The sequence below is a fragment of the Myotis myotis genome, unplaced genomic scaffold, assembly GCF_014108235.1.
Source record: "Myotis myotis isolate mMyoMyo1 unplaced genomic scaffold, mMyoMyo1.p scaffold_m19_p_1, whole genome shotgun sequence".
Classification (NCBI taxonomy): Eukaryota; Metazoa; Chordata; class Mammalia; order Chiroptera; family Vespertilionidae; genus Myotis; species Myotis myotis.
In genome coordinates, this window is record NW_023416313.1 from 86,698,617 (window position 1) to 86,721,884 (window position 23,268).

The 23,268-nt window shown below is 37.6% G+C and overlaps 1 long non-coding RNA gene across 1 annotated transcript in view; it reads right to left on the bottom strand.

Moving 5' to 3' along the window:
- LOC118673320 overlaps positions 1-18,434 on the bottom strand; it is a 44,234-nt gene extending 25,800 nt beyond the window's left edge. The window contains exons 1-2 of the long non-coding RNA XR_004973349.1: positions 18,260-18,434; positions 5,499-5,614 (exon numbers count right to left, since the gene is read on the bottom strand). This is a non-coding gene — a long non-coding RNA (uncharacterized LOC118673320). The remainder of the gene's footprint in view (positions 1-5,498; positions 5,615-18,259) is intronic.
- Between the last annotated feature and the right edge of the window lie 4,834 nt (positions 18,435-23,268).

Consider the following 23,268-nt stretch of genomic DNA (forward strand, 5'->3'; position numbering starts at 1 on the left):
TGAAAACCCTGACAATATGCATTTGAAAAATATCCTTAGTAGGTAAAAGTAACATCTAGGTAGTATATGACTTTCTTTTTAGTTGGGTGAGAGCAAATATGTAGAAGATAATTAACTAGAGTGAGAAGGAAATTGTTATTTGAACGCCAATGTTTTTAGGTGAGTTTGGGCATGTTCAGGGTGGTATGGCTGTAGACAACACCAGCACTTTTAGTTTTTGATCTCCAGATTCAATTTAAAAGGAATATATATGCATTTATAATTGCATATGAACACACATTCAAATTAAGCAGTAATGTTTAATTATCGCTAGGTGATTAATAATTCAGCCCATCTTGGCAAGGTGTTTACAGGCTCCAATCCAATGCCACCAAAACCTGATATTGTACTTTAATTCCTATGAAACATTCAGGGTCTATGCACCAGTGAGCTATCTACTTATTTCTAGAGAAAGAATTGTTTCAGAGAACATTGCTTTGCTTCTTAGTTAATGCTTTTCCTGTGGATAAAAAAAGGATCGCTGGTTTTTGAAACTATCAAAATAGCTCTTTCAGAATCACTACGATTGATTCATTTGCTATAATGAAATTTTCCCTTCATGTAAGCAGCAAATTTATTTCAGTACAAATCTTCCTCTCTTCATTCTCCTCTAGCCGGCAGCTTCCACAGCTGTGCACTATATCTCTATAGCAAAGTCATTTGTAGCTTCAGTAGTTTGGTCAGGGGTGTGAGGAAGCAGTACAGTAGCAGGTCCTCTGGATGTCTTTCTCATGTTCTTTGTGTTCTAGTTGTGTGCGGTACATTGCTTAGAAGATTTCCATTGGATCCTGGTTGGCTTTGGAGTCTGAAGAAGGTTACCATTCTGTGAAGTCTAAACATCTGCTAGAGTCATGAATGACTTTGGGGATGAGCTCATCAGCAGGTAGGTCAACTAACTCCTCAGCCAAGCTATCATCAGCCAGATTCACTACCGTTGCCCCATTGAGAATTACTAATGTGTCCTGGTGGACATGAGATTGGATAGTCAGCCAGAAAGCTAATTTCCTCCTGTCTTGGAGTGGAGGTGAAGAAGAGAATGGAAAAGAAGGGGACATGTGAAAAACCATTTCTGGATATCTGTTTGAGTTGCTTACACCATGATATATAAAACAAAACAAAACAAACAAACAATGACAACAACAAAAAATAGAGATTGACATGCCTTAACTCTGATTTCCCCAGAGGCAAGATTAACTAGATCTTGAAGGAGAACATCAACCCAGATCCTATTTCTATCTTCGACCAGTCTTTCTCAAGCTATGCTCACAGATAATGCTGATGGCCCACGTAAAGTGGTTTATCACTAAAAGGTAACAAAGGTGCTTTCTCTAATTCACAAATTAATTTAAAAAGTAATTTAAAAAGATGAAACAGCTGATACCATGGACAAAATACTCTCAATATTACTGTTTTATCTCACAAATTTTCTTAAATATTTCAAATTAGGTCTACATTTATTAAATAATATTATTTGTCCAACAGAGCTCTAGGTTGGAAATTTGTAAACAAATCATTCACAGCTCCTGTCCTTGGTGATCTTTCAGTCCAATGGAGCACACAAATAATTTCATTTGCTGGGGAGCAATAACAGATGAGCCATAAGAAAATTACTATGAATTGAAAAAAATTAAAATTAGATTTTCTTAAATGTTTTTGAAGATGCGGTGTTTTACCTATGTGGAGCATAAATTGTATTTTCCATTTATCATTATTTTTTTAGTTTTTGTGATAGCAGTAAATGATGTATGGGAAAACTATACCATCTTTTGAGCTGGGCTTATATCTCAGCTCACAAGCAGATTGAATTTCTGAACTTTAGCTTAATCTGCATTGAAGGGTGATAACACTTTCTGTGCCGGATTCTTGAGCAAGAGAGAGTATGTGTGGAAGGTGCCAGCACCTACCTGCTGATTCTTCTTTGCTACATCTCAGCGAGGTGGTGGGACAGCATATTTTTTGATACTCTGGTGATGTGGAACACGTTTTTTGGTGACAAAATAGTAATGGCTAAGAAGAAATAGGGACTCAAAGGCTAATAACTCCCCAAGAATTATTATGGGTTGAGGGATAATTTGAAGCTGTGATATTGCTGGGGAATTTGCCAACTTTCAACTACAAAGTTCTCCAAGTTATTATCTGTGGTAATTGGTGTATCATTGTTTTGTCCTTGAAACTACATCTGTGTGATTTTCTCCTGATATTATAGAATGAGTTAGAAAGTACCTTTGCTGCCTCCTCTATTTTGAAGTTGAGAAATAGAGGCCCCAATCTTTCTGTTAATTAGCAGACAGACCTGTAGGAACACAGATGTGTTGAGCTCAGAGATATTTTCTCTATCCCACCAGGTCTCTTAGCTGTGACCTGCTGATTGATTGTGTGCAGTGTGCACATGGTTTACACAATAGGCTTCTGGGTGGTGCTGATAATTATTATGACTGTGGTTGGTTACTCTCTTTATATTCTCTTTTGCAGGAACTTACTTTCTTAATTTTTCAAATCAGTGCTGTTACTGAACAGATATTTTCCAAAGTGGCCTTTATTGCTCACTTATATTGAAAACATTAATGGTCTTTGGAGCTGTGCTTGAACTGTGTTCATTTTTTCAGTAGACTAATTCTTTTCCCCCAACAGCTGTCTTTGTTTCTTTTAAATTTAAACCTTTAAAATCATGTCCCTTTTTACTGTTGTGTGTTAATATTTCTCAGAAATGTTCATTAAGTGGATCAATTTTTCCACTTCTTTCAACACTAGAAAACAAAACAAGTTTAGTCATGTCAAAAGCAAATAGTCCACAGGGATAATACAAGCAAAATGCTCTTTCTGGATATCATTTAAAAAATTTAAAGGCTATATAATTTTGTGAATTCTATAAGGACTGGTTAAAACTACTAGGAAAACAAAATTTGTTCTATAGAAACTCAAATACATGTTTGTAGCATTGAGTACCTCAGCTTTGAAGAATATGTTATAAAAGTGACCCAATGATCCATAGACTGCAATTTTTACACTAGGTTGTCAGGTAATGAATCAAATTATCTGTTGTATAATACAAAAATATTTTATAATTTATTGGTTTTAAAATGCATAATAAACTTACAGCAATATGTAATATGAAAGCCCTCATAGCATATATTATTGCTAAATGCTTACTTAAACATGTTTTGGTGCATAGGATATTTCTATTGCCAGCATTTCAAAGTACTTCATTGCCAAGATGAAGCTACCAATTCAGCATTCCTTGAGGGACAAACACTGGTCTAGGAATTGCTCCAGAAATCATCCAAGAGCACTCTAGGAAAGAAGTCACTATAATCCATATTAAAAGCTCTTCTGACTCATTTGAAGTTATTTACTGTGTGTTTTATGTAATAATAACGTTGGTGAACTTATTTGCTAGAGATCCATTATTCTTATTATTTGAGGCTTATTATGCATATAGTTCTATTCTGTTTGAGGAAAATATAAAAGAAAATGAAGAACACACAAGGACAAGAGAGGTCCTTATTGTCAGCAGCCTTTCTCAACAGTTATTTCCCAAGTTTTGTAAGAATTGTCAGACAATCCATAAAAGACTTAGCTGGGTGAGATAAGAGACTGTTTTAGAAATTTAACTTGAAGTTCTAACTTTCAAATTATTGCTACTAAAGTGAAGTGTGAATTCCCTTTTTCATGTTTGTTGAAGTCAGGGACCTCATCAAGTCAGGTGGACAACGTTTATTTTATTACATCCTATTTTGAAGGGCAGATCCATTCGTGTATCACCCCCACCCTACCTGGTGCCCTATGCGGATGAACGAAAGGCTGCTTTCAGTGTGCTGTCTCTGAGGACTTCCTAAACCATTTCCCACATGTTCTGTATTTTTCCACATATTTTAGAAATACTTAGGCTCTAGTTAGGTAGTGTGATTTAATGAGAGGAACAAGGGTTTAGGAAGAGGAGCTGCATTTTATCCTGGGCTCTGTGGCTTCGGCAGAGTAGACTAACCTTGAATCTTGATTCCTATTTTTAAGGTGGGGGCAAAGCTTTCTTAGCCTTCCTCATAAGGTAGTTCTATGGATAAAATGAGATAATGTGGATTCTTTAATAAAAATATATTTTTATTATATATATTAAAAGAATATATATATATAATAAAAAAGAAGAAGGGAGAGGGAAAGAGAGATAGAAAATCAATGATGAGAGAGAATCATTGATCGGCTGCCTCCTGCAGGCCGCACTCTGGGAATCAGGCCCACAATCCAGGCATATGCCCTGACCAGGAATCAAACCATGACCTCCTGTTTTATAGGTTGATGCTCAACCCCTGAGCCAGGCCAGCCTGGTATAATGTGGATTCTTTACAGGCTCTGACATACTAAAATATAAGTTGCTGTTATTATTGATAATAAAAAGTTTGCAGACTTGGCTTCCTCCTTTGGTCTCTTGGGGTTTTTACTTATCTTAGCATTCTGTCTATCTGCTGTTGCTACAGTGTCAGAGGGTGTGGCAGTGGTTGGAGGAGCTGAGTTCTGCATGGCTTCCAGGTCTCCTCATAAGGTTTCCTTCTCTTAGTTGGTATCAGTGTAATCTTTCCCTGTTATGAATTGAGGTAATCATTTACACAGGTCTTTAGCCTCTGAGTTGAAAAGTTTGTCCAAGAATCCACTCGTTAAGCCACTTAAGGACAGCTATAGTTATGTTCTCCACTGTCTTCCATTTCATATAGAATGAAGTCCAAACTACTTTCTGTGGCTCACAGAGCCCCTGTGTGACTTCTCTGGCCTCTGCCTGCTGTCCTGGTCCTCTTATACTCTCCCTCTTGCTCATTCTTCTCTGGCCACACTGGCTTTTCTATTCCTCCAATAATCCTAATGCATTACTGTCCAGTAAATTTTCTCTGTTTGGACAGCTTTTCAATTTTCCTCCTCCCCTTCAGGTCTTCTCAAAGCTGGCTACTTCTTGCTATTCTGGTCTCAGTTCAAATAACCTATTATCAAATAACCCATTTCCAACCGTTTAATTTCAAGAAGGTCCTTCACCCTGCTCTTTCTCTTTCACATGATTCGGCTTTATGTTTTCACCACCTAAAATTCTTTTGTTTACTTACCTGTTCACTTCTTTGATACTTCTTTGATACCTGCCCTTTCTGCCCGTCACTAGAATGTAAGCTGCATCATAAGGGCAGGGACCTTTCTTGTCGTACTCAAAGCTGAGTCCCTGGGAATCTAGAAGAGTATCTAATATGTTGTAGCACTTTATAATTTCTCATAGCATGGGTGGCTTAAATACCAATACTTGCATTAAAAAAGAAAATTTTAAAGTTTAAACCAGCATGCATGTAAATGACTTACAATGCAATTATGTTTATTCCTCTTTTGTGAAAGCATTTTATTTTTAACCCAGCATTTAGCTATCTATTATTTTGTTATAGACCACACCCAAACTTAGTGGCATAAAACAACAATTCATTATTCCTTACCATTCTGTGGGATGGCTGAAGCTCAGTTGGATGGTTCTTCTGCTAGAACCTCGGAAAGAATGGGGCTGGAGCCAAGCTAGCTTCATGCATCTTCTCATGTGGCCTCCTCCCTCTGTCTGAGAAGTTGGACTTGTTTAATAATGGCCAGCTTCCAAGAGAGAGTAATTCAAGCAGACAAAATCACAAGCTGTGATCTCTTAAAGCACAGCGTCACTTCTGCTACATTCCAGTGGTCAGAGCAGTTATAGAGCCAACCTCGGATCAATAGGAGGGGAGATAGATAGATAACAGGAGTGCCAGGTAAGGTAGGGACATTTCTACTTCACCACAAGAGTGGTCTTTTCCTGAGAGAGAAGAAAAAGCTATTTTTTTAAAATAGTATTTTCACTGCAGTACGCTAGACACTGGGAATAGAAGAGATTCACTGTATGTGGGAGATGTGGTGTGTAACTCAGGGCTTGGAGTAAAAAGGTTTGGTCTTTTATCCATGATCAGTGTGTTTTTTTGAGACTTGACAGATACTGAGAAGTTTATATCCTGCTTTGAACGTCTTGGCTAAAAGGAGTTGGTGTTTGGGTTGCCCCAACCTGCAATGATCATGTAGTATGTTATGAAAATGGAAAATATTTCATTCTTCCATTCTGGGAAATTAAGAATCTAAATATTCTTATAAGATTTTAGTGACTCTTTGAAATGCCTTTCATATAAGCAAGACTCAATTCTCCATTTAGTATAACTGAATCCTACAGTTAACTGTTATGCATGATTTTAATCAATAGCTTCCGTTTTATCTCTCATTACGTCTTTTATCAGAGTTGCTAACTGCTCTCAAGGAGAATTATTCAGTTTTTCTCCCTTTCCTGCCTATTATGTGTTTTATGTGCAAAGGCACAGTGTGAGGAGGAGAATGGAGAGGGGCAAGGGACCCAAGTAAGCAATTACAGACAGTCCTCAGGTTGCATCGGACTCGACGTACATCGTTTTGTGGTTACGTTGCCATCTCCCATTTATTTATATTAAAAAAAAGTTCCATCATTTCAACGTATGTACATATGTGCTTTATGTTTTCATTATTATTTATTTACCACAAGTAAAGGTCAGGAATTGTTATCTTTCTTTTAAATTTTTTTTTACTGTTTCACTTCATTACTGCTGTGTATGTGCTCCATGTGAGTGACGTAGGTGGGTTCCGACTTAACGTGAAAATCATGTTACATTGTGCTGTAGGAATGGATCTCCGATGTAACCCAAGCACCTACTGTATTTGCAACAAAAGCATCAAATTACTAGCTCTTATCTAATGTCCTCGAAAAGTTTCATCTACTTCTTTGATACCTGCTTTTATCTAGCCTCCCAAAAGGGTCTCATCTTCTTCCTTGGATTTCACCACACTGGTAGATCCCAATTTATTTTTCTCTCACCACTTCTATTTCTTAAGCTCTGGGGGTTCATTTCCAAATATCTAAGAGACACCAGCATGCCATATAGTCACCTTAACATGCCCCCTTCAAGCCTGTTTTCTTTCAATATTCCACATCTCAATTAATGTCATCATCATCCACTAGTCATCAAAGTCAGAAGCACTTAGTCTTCCTTGACTCTCCTATTTATTTTTAGTTTATATTTAAGGTGGACTTTTCCAACCCTGCTGAATATATCTTGGGTCTTTTTCCTCTTCTCTATTCCCACCTGAACTTATTTAGTTCGGGAATTCATCTACTCTTGCTCACAAAATGGCAATAAAATGGTCCCCTGGCCTCTAGTCTTACTTTCGCTTAGATATCTTCTATAGCTTTGTCAGAATTTCTTTAGAAAAGCTAGTCATCTACTTCTTCTGATTTCTCATCAATCTCTGTTGCCCCTGGATAGAGAATAAACACTTCAAACCACCCAAGGTAATTTGTAACCTTACCAATGTCTTACTTTCCAGGCTCCAGCTCGGGCCATGCTATCCACCATCTCACAAATCTTTTTGCTTATGGTTCCAGAAACTTCAGGCTCTTTCATGGGTCCGTGCCTCAATATATGCTGTTCTTCCAACTGCACGGGAGTCCCTTCTCTACCATATCTGTATGTTGGATCCAATTCATCCTGTAAAACTTATCTCAGTAGCTTTTAAATGCCTTTTGAAACCATTTGGGAGCTTTCACCATTATCTCCCAAATAAAAAGATATTTCCTCATTCATGTTACAATAGTATTTTTATTATAATTTATTGGCTTACTTTTTGAATTCCCTGTAATTCCTCTTTTGCTAGTGTTGGGCAAAATTTGAGTTGGGCAGTGTCATTAAATGTCTAAGTTTAAATGAAGCATAATGAAAGTATTAATTACAGTAGCCAGAATAGTGTCTGGCACTCCTTATGCCTTCCCTTCACTGTGATTAGTATTTTCTCCTCCACCAAGCAACTGTAAATTCAAATCCACAAGAATTACAATCAAACTGCTCCTGAACAATTAATATAGTCCCACATAATTTCCCTCCATTAATGCTAATTTCATGAATCTTGCTTTAATTTGGTTTGAATCTGGTTAACATATAGAGTTGTTGATAAAACTATCTTCAGTTTTCCCTTTCCTCTCCTTCCTTTTCTTCTATGCCAATAATTCAATCACCCACATTTGTCTTTCCCATGGCTGATTGAACCAATCAGTATTGTTTATCAAAGTCATTATAAGTGACTTTATTTTTAGCATTTACAAAATTTTCAGTCCCTTTCAAGAACTCATAGAGGTTAAAAAAGAAAATCAGTTGGTTCAAGTTATTTTTCTAAATTACAAATTTATTTCCTTTCTGTATTGCAGTATAAGGCAATTTGTTTAATATACCTAATTTTCCAAGGATATGAAATTTGATTAAATATTAAATATGCATTTTTGGCTCTAATTCTGATATTTTAATTAATAATTTTATTTTACTTTAACTAAACTTAGAAATTTGATAGTATTGCCCAACAAACTGTAGAACATAAGCAGAATGGTAAATACTGGATGGCAATGTTGATTTCCTGATAAAAGGGACATATTGCTGATGCCACACATTTTCCCCATTCCTTCCATCATGCAGATGTTCTTGTAAGATCTGTGGCAGCCAACTTTCAACCATGACAGAACAAAACAAAAGATGCACAGAAGTGCTACCCTTGACATACTTGAAGAGCTCAAACCAAAATAGCAGCTGTGTACATAATAGCGTTTGCCATGTGAGAAAAAAATCCCTAACTTGTATGTTTCGTAAGGGTGTGGAAGAGATGGGGTGTTCCCACAAAACAAGCCTGGAGAAAGGAAAGAAGGCTATTTTAGGTAAAAAAAAATTTTTTTAAAGCAGCTTGATTTAATTGAATCTCATGTTGGCTTTATTTATTTGCTTTCTTGTTTTCATGCCTCTTTCCTTCTCTCAACTTAATGTTGGCTACCTTGAAATTAACTGGCTTGAGTGGGAGGACCACACCCTTAATTGGCTCTTTCCCCAGAGTCACTTCATTTAACAAATAAATTTTACTGGGTTTTTTTTCTTCAAAGTCCTTTTAAATGCCACATCTTACTGTGTCTAAGAAATAATTTTGGGTGTGGTTATTGGTATACAGACCATGGAACTGACTGAAAGCAAAATGATTAGACATTTACTGAGTATTTGAGGCAATTGACTTCCTCAAGAAACACAGCCCTAGTTTAGAAAGCCTTTGACTGATTATGACAATACAGATACTGGAACCAAATTATTCATGAGTAGAAGGTAGCTTCAAAGATTTAAGACCCTTCACAGGGGGGAGGCTCCTCAGTACCCATTTTAGATTGGTATTCTCCCAGAGGGCAGAACAAATGGCCCAAAGAATATGGGCGAGGGAGTTCCTCACAGAGAACAGAATAAAGATTAAATCAAGTACTGTCCCCATACCAGAACAGGGAGCTAGCACAATGTCTTCCCAGTGACAACCGTATGTCTCCCATTCTTCCTCTTTCTGAATGGGATGTTTATTGAAGTTTGCCTGTCCTTGGTTCCACCACTGAATATTGGGTATATGCAAGGAAGGGAGAAGCAGAAAACACATCATTTTAGCCAACTGGTCATCAAACAAAAAGGAATCATTTATAGACCTGATGGAAGGGATTGAGCATCACCTGCAATCTTAGGCTCTATGACTGGAGAGGACTTTGGGTTGTTCTTCTGGGAGGAGGTAATGTGATCTATGTGTGGGAAGAAGATCAAATTAATATTTGCTGACTAGAGTGTGGAACTGGCAAAGTCTGGAAAGATACCAATTTTCTTTCATCCTCTCGGGTGCACAAGAAAATTCGATTTTTCAGTTAGCCTTGAATTTAGAAGTTGGAGAGATCCAGCAAGAGGAACTTGAAAGGGGGGTTGTGTAATGCAAAAAAGAAAAGTTGGAGTCATAAGTTATGTGACTAGACATGGCCCTGGCAGTGGTATGTGGGTAGAAGTGATTTATGCCAGTTCTATGCTTGGCTTCTAAAACTCTCTTGTATAATCTGCCACACCATCTTGTCTCATAAACTTGCTGATTGGATGGATGAAGTGGTAGATTCCAAGGAGACTGGCAGATAGTGGAGCCACACAGTAGAAGAGGTCAGCTGGAGAGCATGCTGCTCAAGCTGAACAGTTGTACAGTGTTAGGGTGATTGCATAATTTATTTCCCAAATCACGGCAGTTTAAAGAGTCCAAGGGGGTGTTATTAGTAATTGTGCCAAGACAATAGGCATAGACCATGACTGTCCAGGGATATTTTGATGTATGATGGTCTTATTTATTGTAGGAGTCTCTGGTATGGAGCAGGCCAGTTTAAAGAGTTTCTGGGAAAGAACCTGACAAACTGAAGAGGCAGAAGTTGAATGTCTGACAGAGGACATTTCACTGCCAAGAGAAAACTTCAGATAAGACCAAATAAGGAAAGTAGCCTTTGACCCTTTATCTGTAATTCCTCATCCCCACCCTGACCCTGGAGAATTTAGAAGGAAAATATTGAGTAGGAAAAGAATGCTGAAGAGAAAGTTAGAAAAACATTAAAAGACATAGACCATTTCCCCGTTGCTGTTTTGCAAAGTCCAGATCAGGCCTATATAATGGAAAAAAACAACTCTGAATCAGATGAGAGACTGGAGTTTTTATAAGATTTTTAAAAATCAGAAAATGAGCCCTGGATGGTGTGGCTCAGTTGGTTGGAGCATCATCCCATAGACCAAAAAGTCATGGGTTTGATTCCCAGTTAGGGCACATACCCAGGTTGCAGGTGTGACCCCCAGTCTGGGCAAGTAGGTGAAGCAGCTGATCAATGTTTCTCTCTCACATCAATGCTTTTCTCTCTCCCTCTCCCTTCCTCTCTCTCTTTAAAATCAATAAAAACATATCCTTGGGTGAGGATTAAAGAAAATCAGAGAATGAGGGTCTTTTCCATTTTAAAGTAGCTGAAAAAATTATAGGATCTGTTTGAAATAGAACAGTAATAAAAGCTAGCGTTATATAATAACCTTTATGCTATCTGAATACTGTTCTAATATTTATGTTAGTTCAAATATACATATTAGTTTAATATATCATATTAACTAGAATTAACTGTGGGAGCTGGAGCTGGGATTGATCCTCTGGTGGTCTGGCTCTCCGGGGTCTGAGCTTTCTAGTATTCCTCTGAATTTTCTCCTTTAGCTGAACTGCCTATGTAGAGGGCAAAGATAGTAGGGGAGAAAAGATAACTGCTTTCTGACTGCACTCCAATGAGTCCCATTAAACTGCTAGACATACTTAAGAATGCAGTGTCAGTCAAGGGTCAGTGATAACCATAAAACTGAAGAGAAAAACAATAAAACTGAAGAGAAAACTATAAAAATGAAGAGAACAAACGAGCGTCCAAGTCTGAGCCTGTTGAGATGTTTTCTGCTCATTAGCATGCATCTCTATAGAATGGGGAGAGGGGAGAGGGGATGACAATGGGATGTTGTGAGACTGAAGAGCTCGAGAAGAGAAACAGGGAAGTTGAAGAACATTGTGTCCCTGGAGCCAAGACTTACAAGGGGAAGAGTCATCCATGTAATAAGAAAATAAAAAGAATGCTAGTACAAATAATCCTAAATAGAGCTTTTGTTGGTTCTCTCTTTTATTTTTTAAAGGAAACAAATTTTGCCTTGTTAAAATCAATTTCCTGCCCATAGAATTTTAGTTTCCTTAGCCTCAAGTGCAAAACTGACAGTCAAGTTCAAAATGAAATATCCTTTTCTTGCAGTGCCTACCTCAACTAGACTGAACATTTGGCTGGACCTTAGCTGGGCTACATCTTGCAATGTTGAATAATTCTAATAAATGCAGTGCTCTCTTGTTTTATTACAAACAATTTTCCTAACTCTCATAATCCGTAATTGTGGGCTCTTCCGAAGAAACAATAGGGTATCGGAGGTTTTTCCTGATAGGGATAAGTGTAACTGAGAACAAATCCAGACTTTTTCCAAGTGAAATAAATTCAATGTCACAAGTTTGGGTCAGAAACCAGGTTTCTGACAGCCGGTCCTGGATGTCTCTGCAGCTTCCTCTTTGCATCAGATGGCAGAATCCACTTGGCTTGGCCTAGATGCTCTCCAGTCTGTTCAACTGTTCTTCCCACTCCTTCTCCCCATGCCAGCCATTGGTTGAATTCTACTGAGGTGTTAGAAAGTCTCCGAAAATGTTTGCAAACCATTCACTGCATCCTATTAGACCAGGGAGAGGATAGAAAGATGGAGGCGCTATCCTATGAAGGTGAAACTGCCACAAACTAAGATTACACTGGTGAAATACATGTTTGTTCTGTTGGGAGTGTGAAATGACAAACTAGAGCAAACGAGCACTGATCGAACACATTGTGCCTCCCCTACCTTTTCCCTTTCTATGTTTTCAAATATCAGGCTGACCTTGTCTACCCTCACTCTGAGGAAGACCGCCTCCTTCCTGGGTGGCTTTAAGGTGATAGAGTTTAAGCTCTTTATTTTTATTTCTTTGTCTGCCTCTCTCTCCCTAAATTACAGATATAGTCAGCAGGGTTTTGCTTTATTGCTTTGTTATTCTCTATTTGGAGCAAGGAACACAAACATTTTCTTCAAGTCCTTATAAGTATTTATTGTAAAGATGCAGACTCGCTGTGAACCTGTTTTCTTCCCCCTTTTTGTAGTCCAACCCCACCCCTGAGAAAGAGCCTGTGGTGAAAGAGGGGGGATGGCAGACGGTCAGCTCTGTCCATTTCTCATGAACTTACTACAGTCCTGGTTTAGAGGCACCAAGTCCACACCCTGAAGCCTAGTTGATTTAGTGTCTAGTCTTCTTCTCTAAGTCTCTATGCCCTAGAACCCTTAGTTCATCTACAATAATAAAGGCATAATATGCTAATTAGACCGGATGTCCTGTTCTTCCAGGCATCCTTCTGGACAACCTTCCAGACAAAGCCGGGGCTGTGAGGGAAGCCCGGGTCCCAGGTGCCAGAGGGAAGCTGGTGCCAGCAGCCAGGGGGAAGGAAGGCCTACTCTTGCTTGAATTTCATGCATCGGGCCTCTAGTATCATTATAATGGTTAAACTATAACATGAGAAAAGTGCTAATCTTTAACCATAGTAGAAGACATTATCTGAGAACATACTGAACTTAATTCTTCTGGTGCCTGAGTTGCTCACCCATCTTTTACATTCCCCGATATATCCTCAAGAAATTTCAGATTCGCTGTGTAGGCATCTCATTTGAGTAGTCTGAAGAAGGTATTTGAAGAAGAGTCCAAGCTAGCCAGGCCTTATCATAAATATCTAAAGGAGTTTTATAAGGAAATAGATCAATTTAGTAAATTTTCTAATTCTTTCTTCTTAATTGAACAAATTCATGCTTTTATGCATGCAGACAAAAATCTATGCAGAGTTTGTAAGTTCTGAGTTCTAATTAATTATACAGGGCTTTGTCTCCATTGACTCTTCAAAATGCCATATTCTGAACGAGGATCAGGAGGATGACACAAAAGATGTCTGGGACATCCTTTTTTAAAGTTGAACATTTTATAATGATTTAAGTGTAAGCAAATCAGAGACACATGGATTACATTTCAGCATGGAATACACAGGGGTTTGAAAAATTAAGAGAAAACAGGCTTGGCACATTGTGGTTGGGTATTATTGAACGTAAAACATTTGGGGAAAATATTTAGTTTTTCTGACAAGCGCCCCAAATGACCAAACTCCCTCATCTGCTTTCCCTGTCCTTTGCCTCTAGTATTTGCCTAGAGTTGGAGAGTTTTTGAAGTGAGAGGATACAGGGGATTTTGTATTACTTCGTCAGGAAATTAACTTTGCCTTACTTTGTTATTTCTCTATCTTTTTTTTAACCTTATCTCCCACCACATAAAGTAATGAATAATTCCTCACCTCAAAGAGTGATACAGATTTGGGACTGTGTGTTTAAGAATTGAGTGAATGTACATAATATTTAACTCTGTGGAGCCCAGAGAGTTTAGAAAATCCTTATTGAGGCATTTGACTGAATATCTTAAGGAATCCTCTGCTTTGTAGCTGTATTGTGCAATTGTTAGCTGCATTGTCCTTGCTGCAAACTCACTCTTTCTTTCCTCCTTCTCTCTTCCATAAGAGAGTGCCTATTATGTACAAGGTAACATGCTAAATACTTCCAGGAGCAGAAGACTTGATCTTTAGGTATTTTTGGATGGCGATAACTAACCTTAGTATAAACTTATAGTAGGTAAGTACTAGATTGAATATTTTGAGGTTTCATTTCTCTTTTAGGTATTTGCAGATGATCATGAATAACCTATTATTTGCTCCCTTGATATGCATCAAATCTTCATTTATCTGGAAGAAATGCCTCTTTTATAGTGATTCTAAAGTAGAAGAAACTAAAATATAGCTAATTCATAAACGGGTGGTATGATTCCATATACAATATTTTAATGGTGTTCTAACAGTGGATCTGCAGACAGGAAACCATCCCAGGGTTATGTCACGATAAATAAGATAAGGCGTTACACGAACATGTTGGACCTTAGCTTGTTAAACTCTCTATGTATAGTAACCCCCCATTCACCATTCTAAGGTTCACTGAAATTAAATCTTTAAAAAGTAATGAACAATAGCAAGTTAACAAAACAAGAGACTATAAATAGCTTATAATAAGAAGACAATTATAGGCAGCTTATTCTCCAAAATTAAGATAAAAGAGACATATGATCACATAAACACTTGAGGTTACTTTTCTTTTGCCCTCCACTTCTGCATACAGAGAGCCTAGAAACAAAGTCCAAAACTAGAAATGCAAAGATGTATTTGTTGAGTTTTTTTTTTTTTTTTTTAACTCTCCGAGTTTATTAAGCCTGTAGAAATAAAATTCAGTCAGGTTTAAAGCCTGAGCTCACTGGAGTATGGAAGCCTGAAAACTGACCTCGATTTACTTAGTCGTATGATAAGCACACTAGGGTGGGCTACTTGCAGCTGGTGGGCGAGCAGGCATGTAGTCCAGACTTCAAGAACAGAAGAAGATCAAGGTCCTGTGAGAACGCCAAAGAGAACTTCTCAAAGGACCCAGCTGTCCTACCATCTATAGCAATGTACCCTTTTTTTAGTTCTTTTTTTAAAATTGAATTTATTGGGGTGACATTGGTTAATGAAACCACACAGGTTTCAAGTGTACAACTCAACAAAATGTTATCTGCACACTGTATTGTGCGCTCAATGCCCAAAGTTAAATTTCTTACTATCCCCATATATCCCCCCTTTGCTCACTTCTACCTCTCCCTCTACCTCCTTACCCTCTGGCCATCACCACACTGCTATCTGTGCCTATGTGTCACATATATATGTATTTCCTTTCTTCCTATTTTTCTTTTTCCAACAGATGGTCACCATTGAACAAATATCTCTTAATACCTAGTCAAATTTTGCAATATGTGAAAGGTGCTGCCAAACATTTTAATGGAGAGTTAGACACTTGAAAAATTATTTGCTTCATCTTCCCTGAACTTTGTTTCCATAACTCTAAGATTTTTGAGTATAACTAAGAAATTTTGTTTGCTTTTATGATTTCTATTTTAATTAATAAAAGGTCACTAGCTAGACTTGGAATCTGTATCTACTATATGCTTCAAACTTTCAGTTAAGCCAAGATGAGTTGATTTTTATCTCTTTTAAGGTTTTAAACATTAAATCCAAATTTCATTAGAAAATTTAATCAAAAGATTATAGATAACACAGAAACCATTTCCTTGACAACATCTCAACTAATTATCTACATGCATCTCTTTTCACTTTATACCTCATTAATCTACATAGCATTAGTAGACAAGTCCCTTTATGGCAAAAAAAAAAAAAGAAAATGAAAGAAAAAATAATAGTCTATGAATATTTATCTATTCTTTGGAAAATGGTAGACTTGAAAAATGACTATAGAATTAAAGTAAAAAAAAAAACACCCACATAAGTCAACTGATCTCTATTGAGGTTTACACCCATCACTTACATACCATAAAATGGTGACAAACTATGTTTTTTTAAAGGCATATAGTCATCTCTCATACATTAATATTAGTAAAATATCAATATATTTTAAGTAAAAAGTCTCCATAGTCTTTATATCTCTCTGGGCTCTTATTATATTGAAATATGTGTATCTGAGAAGCAATGCATGCAAACACCAAATATGTTTGCAGAATGATTAACATCCTGAGGAAGATGAATGTGTGCACTTCCATGTTAAAAAGTCAAGCCAGTATAGAATTGTACACCTGAAACCTATATAATTTTAATAACTAATGTCACCCCAATGAATTCAATAATTTTTTTAAAAAAGAAAAAAAGTTAAGCCAGATTCATTGAACACGTAAGTATAGCAAATAACTTCAAAACCTAACAGCTTAAAACAAAATCATCGATTATCTCATAGAGTCTATGGAGCAGGAATTGAGCAAAGCTGAGCTGGGGGGCTCTGGCTCGATCATAAGGTCAAGCTGTTAGCCTGAGCTGCTGTTAGTCCACTCCGAGGAGTCAATAAGGGGAGGATCTGCTTCGAAGCCCTGGCTTTTGGTGGCCAGAAACTGTAATTCTTTAAAAACAATTAAAAACAACAATTCTCTAAAAACAATTCTTTTTTCCATCTTTATTGAGATGTAATTGGCATACAACAACACTGTATAAGTTTAAAGGGCATACCATGTGCTGATATGATGCACTTATATATTGCAAAATGATTACCACTTGTTATCTCTGGTCTTTTTGATATTAGCCTTTCTAACAGGTGTGAGGTGATTGTTCATTATGGTTTTGATTTGCATGTCCCTGGTGATTATGGATATTGAGCCTCTTTTCATGTATTGTAGATACCATATGGATACCTTCTTTGGATAAATGGCTATTTAGATCCTGTGCCCAATTTTTAATCAGATTTTTTGTTTGTTTTGTTTCCCTGCCCCCCCCCCCCCATGTCTCCAACTTTTAAACAGAAAGACTTCTCTTCAAAGTACTTTGTGCAAAGTGAGCTAACTTCCACTTGAAGTAGAGTGGATTTTTCTTGGTAACATCTTAAAATAATCCCCTCACTGAGACACAAGAAGGCAAACGCCCTAGCACCCTAATTCTAACTATGGAAACCACTTTAGAAATAAAAAAAAAAATAGAAATAAAAAATTTGTTTCTAACAAATTTTCAAGTACATATAATATTCAATCCTCAGAGCAACTGCAAAATTTACTATTTTTCCCCACGATCGTTTTTATTATGCCAATTTCAGAAATGAGGAAAACCAGAAAGATGTGAATTAGGCCCAGAAAGTTTTGTCGGTTTCTCTCTCTCTCTCTCTCTCTCTCTCTCTCTCTCTCTCTCTCTCTTTTTCTTTTGCTATGGAGTTATTTGAGTTCCTTATTTTTTAGTTATTAACCCCTTACCAGATATGATTTTCAAATATTTTCTTCCATTCCATAGACTGTCTTTTCACTTTGTTGATTGTTTCTTTGATGTGCAGAAGCTTTTTCATTGGCTATAATATTATTTGTCTATTTTTGCTTTTGTTGCCTGTGCTTTTGGTGTCGAATGTTAAGGAGCTACTTTCTTATGTTTTTATCTGAGATATTTGTGGTTTCAGGCCTTATGTTTAAGCCTTTAATTCACGTGAGTTAATTTTTGTGAGTGGTGTGAGATAGCAGGCCAATTTCATTCTTCTGCATGTGATTATCCAGTTTTCCCAGTACCCGTTTTTGAAGAGACTATTCTTTCCTCATTGTATAGTCAATGTACTTTCTGTCATAAATTGACCATATATGCATTAGTTTATTTTGAGGTTGTAAATTCTGTTCTATCAGCCTATCTGTCTATTTTTATGCCAGTAATATACTATTTTGATTCCTGTAGTTTGTAGAATAGTTTGAAATCAGGAAGTGTGATTTCTCCAGCTTTGTTCTTGCTTTGTCTATTCAGGGTCTTTTGTGGGTCCACAGAAATTATAGCATTTTTTCCCTATTTCTGTGAAAAATACCATTGGAACTTTGATAGGGATTAATTACATTAACTCTATAGATGACTTTGGATAGTATGAACATTTAAGCAATATTATTTATTCTGTTGTCCCAATTATGCCCCAATTAATTAATTATCTGTCTAGACTTAGTGGGACAAATGCAGGTGACCAGGAGTCAGCAATAATGGCCTATCCCCTGGTACTTCAATGTCTAGACAGCTGAGCCGAACCGGAACACATAAATACACAAGACAGAATTAATATGCAATCACACAAGGTTTATTTACCTATTCCTAGTGGGTCTTAGGCTCCAGCAAAGGCCACCCGGTGATGCAAACCAAAAGATGGACGACGAAGACGGAGACAGACAGGCAGCCACAGTTGGTTCAGGCTCACACAGCCGAGCAGTCAATCAGGGGCTTGTCTCACGGAGTGACGTGGAGTCCTCCTCTCATCAGGCAGGAGACGTCCACTGAAGAAAATCTGGTGCTTATACAGCCAGTAGTAAAAAACTTGTGTCTTATCAGTGTAAGCCAGATGGTTTGCCTTATGCTAGGAGCAGGGTGTTTACAATTTAAGAGCTTAGGGCATTCACATCAAGATAGTGGGGCGTTCACCACATTTTGGAAGTTACAGAGTTTTGGGGTCTCCACACAGCAAACATTTCACACAATAATTATTTCCATACATTAGAGGAGTTTTCTTATTACCATAACATTATTATAACACTGTTCCATAAACATAGGTGTTTCTCCACTTATCTGTGTGTTTTTTAGTATCTTTCATTGATGTATTGTAGTTTTCCATGTAAATTTTTCACCTCCTTGGTTAAATTTATTCTTAAGTATGTAATTCTTTTTGATGCTGTTGTGAATGGGGTTATTTTCATTTTTATCCAGATATTTCATTGTTAGTATATAGAAATGCAACTTATTTCTGTATTGTAATTTTGTATCTTAAAATTTGTCCTAACAGGTTTGGCTCTGTGGATAGAGCGTCGGCCTGCGGACTGATGGGTCCCAGGTTCGATTCCAGTCAAGGGCATGTACCTTGGTTGCGAGCACATCCCCAGTAGGGGGAGTGCAGGAGGCAGCTGATCGATGTTTCTTTCTCATCGATGTTTCTAACTCTATTCCTTCTCCCTTCTTCTCTGTAAAAAATCAATAAAATATATTTAAAAATGTTTTTTTTTTTTTTTTTACCAAATTCATCAATTAGTTATAACAGTTTTTGTTGAAGTCTTTAGGATTTTCTATATATAAAGTCACAACATCTGCTAATGAAGATAACTTTTCTTCTTCCTTTCTGATATGGATGTTGGCCTCTTCATGGGCTGCCTGAGTGTCCTCATGGCATGGCAGCTGGTTCCCTTAAAGCTGTGGCCGGTAAACCGCGGCTCGCGAGCCGCATGTGGCTCTTTGGCCCCTTGAGTGTGGTTCTTCCACAAACTCCCACGTGCAGGCGCGCACGTACAGTGTGACTGAAACTTTGTAGCCCATGCACAGAAGTCGGTATTTTGTGGAAGAGCCGCACTCAAGGGGCCAAAGAGCCGCACGTGGCTCGCGAGCCGCAGTTTGCCGAGCCGCAGTTTGCCGACCGCTGAGGAAGTGATCTGGAAGAGAAAAAGAAAGAGAAATGGTGAAAGCGGGGTGGGGGGGGGGCTTAAAATGAAAGTTTAAGTTTTTGATACCCTAATCTAGGGAATGATTTGCCATCACTCTTGCTAGATACTACTGCTCATACAGACCAATCCTGGTACAATGTGAAAGACATTGTGCAAGGGTGTGACCATCAGCAGGTGGGGCTCATTGGGGGCTGGGTTCCACAGCATGTATATGAGCCAAAAGTAACAAGGTATTCTTTGGCTTTTTCACTACAGCCATGCAATTATCTGTTTATTTTTCTTTCTCAACTGTTTATTTTCTACGTCATTAATATTTTACAAACAGTACAATGTTTTAATTCTTTTCTTCACTGATCACAAACAACACTTTCTAATTTCTTCACTCTTCCATTTAGAAAAGACCACATGATATTTTTCTACAATTTAACCAGTAGATGGAGCATGAAAACCTGACATTTTAATAACTTCTCTCATTAAGTTACACGTAACACCATCCTATAGCTTTGGAAAAGGCCTCAGCATTGGTTTAATCTTTTTATCCTAGAGATTTAAAAACAGTGGTCAGAGTCAGTACTAAATCCAGGTCTTTGGACTTTCTGCATTTCCCCCTATACTACCTGCCTCGGCTAGACTCACTTGATATTGCTTCCTAAGAGCCTTGAACTCAGTTTCTTTTCATTATTCATTCAGTTCTCATTGTGTTGAATTCATGCTAAGATGAATAAAATACTTTCTGCCCTTTAAAAATTACAGTTTGATTGAAGGGATAGAGAAATAATTAATAAAATAAATGTAGTGTACTAAGAACTATAGTACTTTAGGATTTAGGGCTGTGATATGTAAGAAACATATCATGATGTTCAGATAAGAAGACTGATAATTACCTTAAAGAATTAGGAGAAATTATCTGGGTAGAGTTTGGGTGATAGAAGGGCATTCCTAGAAGAGGGCAAGCATGAGGAAAGATAGAATGGAGAGAAATAGGCTAGTATCTATGAAAAATCAAGTAGTTCCATATTTCTGATCCTCAAAAGAAAAATTAAGATTCAGGTCACTCAACTTCACCGAGTACTAATTGTACTATCGCAATTAGAAGGACAGCCAGCCCTGTAATAACTTTGTAGTGTCTTGGAAACTTTCCTTTGTTAGGCAGTCATTCAGTCAGTAAATAGTTTTTGAAGACATACTACGTGCCAAGCACTGTTCTGGGAAACAGCAATGAATAACATAGATAAAATCCCTGTTTTACATGGAACTTAAGTAATAAATGAGAAATTATAGAGCAAGAGAAAATAAGTACGTTGAAGAAAAATAAAGCAAGGTAAGGGAGAATGAGTGTGCCATAGTGGGGGACATATAATTTTAAATGAAGTCATTAGGATAAGCCTTATTCAGAAGCAAAGACCTCAAAGGTGAGTTGTGGTTTAATAGACGGATTGAGAATGTCATAGAAGTCTTTTGAACTATAAGGTGATGAAATAATTATCACAAGTGGAAAGAAGGTCTAAAAATCAGAAATTTCATAAGAGAATACATATATCTTTTATGCATCTAATAATAGACAAACATGGTAATTGACTGTACCTTTGCTACACCTCCCATTGGCTAGTCAGCATGATATGCAAATTAACTGCCAACAAAGATGGCAGTTAATTTGCATATACTGGCTGGGAGCGAAGACTGAAGACAACATGGAAGCAAAGCGCTACAGAAAGGAGCTAAGTAGAGGCGGCGGAGACAGGAGCGGAGCCAAGGCTGCAGAGGCAGGAGGCTGGGAGCGGGAGGGCAAACCCAGCCGCAGCAGCTGGGAGCGGAGAAAAGCCCGCCTCAGCGGGTTTCGCTCCCTTCTCTGCTTTGCTCCAGCCGCAGGAAGCCCTATTCTTGCAGGAATCTTCCTGCAATGGTCCTCTAGTATACTAATATCCTACATGGACACACTATAGAGAAGAACATGTAATACACTGAGGCTGGAAGTCTGATGGTCCATGTTTCCTGAAGTTCACCTTAATGCTACCAAAATTGTGAAATGGGTGCTTTGGAATTCCATACCTGTGTTTCCTTATTGCTTTATTGACTAATAGTTTAGTTTATTCAATTAAAACTTGTGAATATTGGTGAGTTCATAACACTGCACTGGCTGTTCCTATGTGCACTTTCCATGGCAAACAAATAGGCTGGCTATATTTGGATATATTTTATAGCAAAATGCAAACAAATTTAAGACTTTTTCCCCCTTTACCTAAGAAGATTGCATATCATGATATAGATAAAAATGCAGAGAAGAATGTCTTTGCAAACTTTGACCTGTTTATTTCATATACATAGATATTACCAGAGATATTGCAAAATACATAGAAATATATTGAGCACTTATTTTATTTTCTCATAGCTTGGGAAAAAGATGAAAATACTTTTATTCATTCCTTTGAGGAGCTCACAATATAGGGCAGATCAGTAAATAATTGTTATAAAATTTCAGATATTCTCTTTAATGTTACAATTACATTTAATTTTCTCTCCCTTTCGAAGCTCCACAAAGGGCAGAGAATGAGTGTTTTATTCATTCATTCATTATTGTGCTTCCAGTTCTTGCTAAATATCTGGCACAAATATTTAGTGACTGGCTAGTGGACTCATATCTGAATTGTTTTCTTTGTTCACTATCTATATGAAAAATCCTCTAAAAAATCAGATTGGGGTTGTTTGGGTAAACCACTGTGTTATGCTCAATCAAAAACAATGTCACTGATAATTGTTCCAATTATTCCAATGCTACGTATGTTTCTACAATCATTCTATTTGGGGCAGGCTAGGCCTGTTAGTTACTTTATACCCAAGTGGAAAATCATTAAAGGACATGCTTCTGCAAAAGAGGGGGTAGGGGGGTTGAAAGCTGACTTTCAGGGTTCCTCTTTGTCTTATGATTTATGAGTTCTTAACTGCCAGTCTCCCTCAATATGTAAACACATGGCCCTTCCATGTTGATAAATCAAGTTAATTTTATTTGCGTGTCTTATAGTGTAATATCCCCTTAGGACACCGTATTATATTCACACTATGGGACAAATTTGGACAGACATAGAAAAGAGTCTGTTTTTTCATAATCTCCATGGGATTTGCTGCTGATGTGGTAACTTGAAAAACTTTTTCTTTTCTTTTTTTTTTCCCCACCAGAAACACTGTCTCTACATTGAAATGGCAAAAAGAGAAAAAGTTCAATCCATCACCAACTCCTTTCAGATTCTAGACTACAAATTGGGAGTCACAAAGGGCTTCAGAGTCAAAAGTAACTTCTTTTCAATTAACTCTTAATTTACTGACTTGGACTTCAACATGCATTTTGATTTTTAATGTGTTCTTATGGCAGTATTATTGTTTAAAGTTGAACCTAGGCACCACCGTTGGGTCCCAGGCGCCTGTGTCATTCCTGAGGTGCAGTTGTCCCATAGAACCAAGCTCAGCCTTGACCTTATCCCTCTGGTCTGCCCCCTTTCACTTTCTTGGGCTGGACAATCTTCCCACAAAACCCCAGCTGATGGTTGGAGTACCAGCTCCCTGCTCAGCTCCTGATGGGTCTTTGTTCTTAAGGGTGGATTCTATTGCTAGCCCCCAACAGTTATCAGGGGAACAGAAGAGAGGAGTTGGTACAATACATGGACAAGCTCTTTGGGA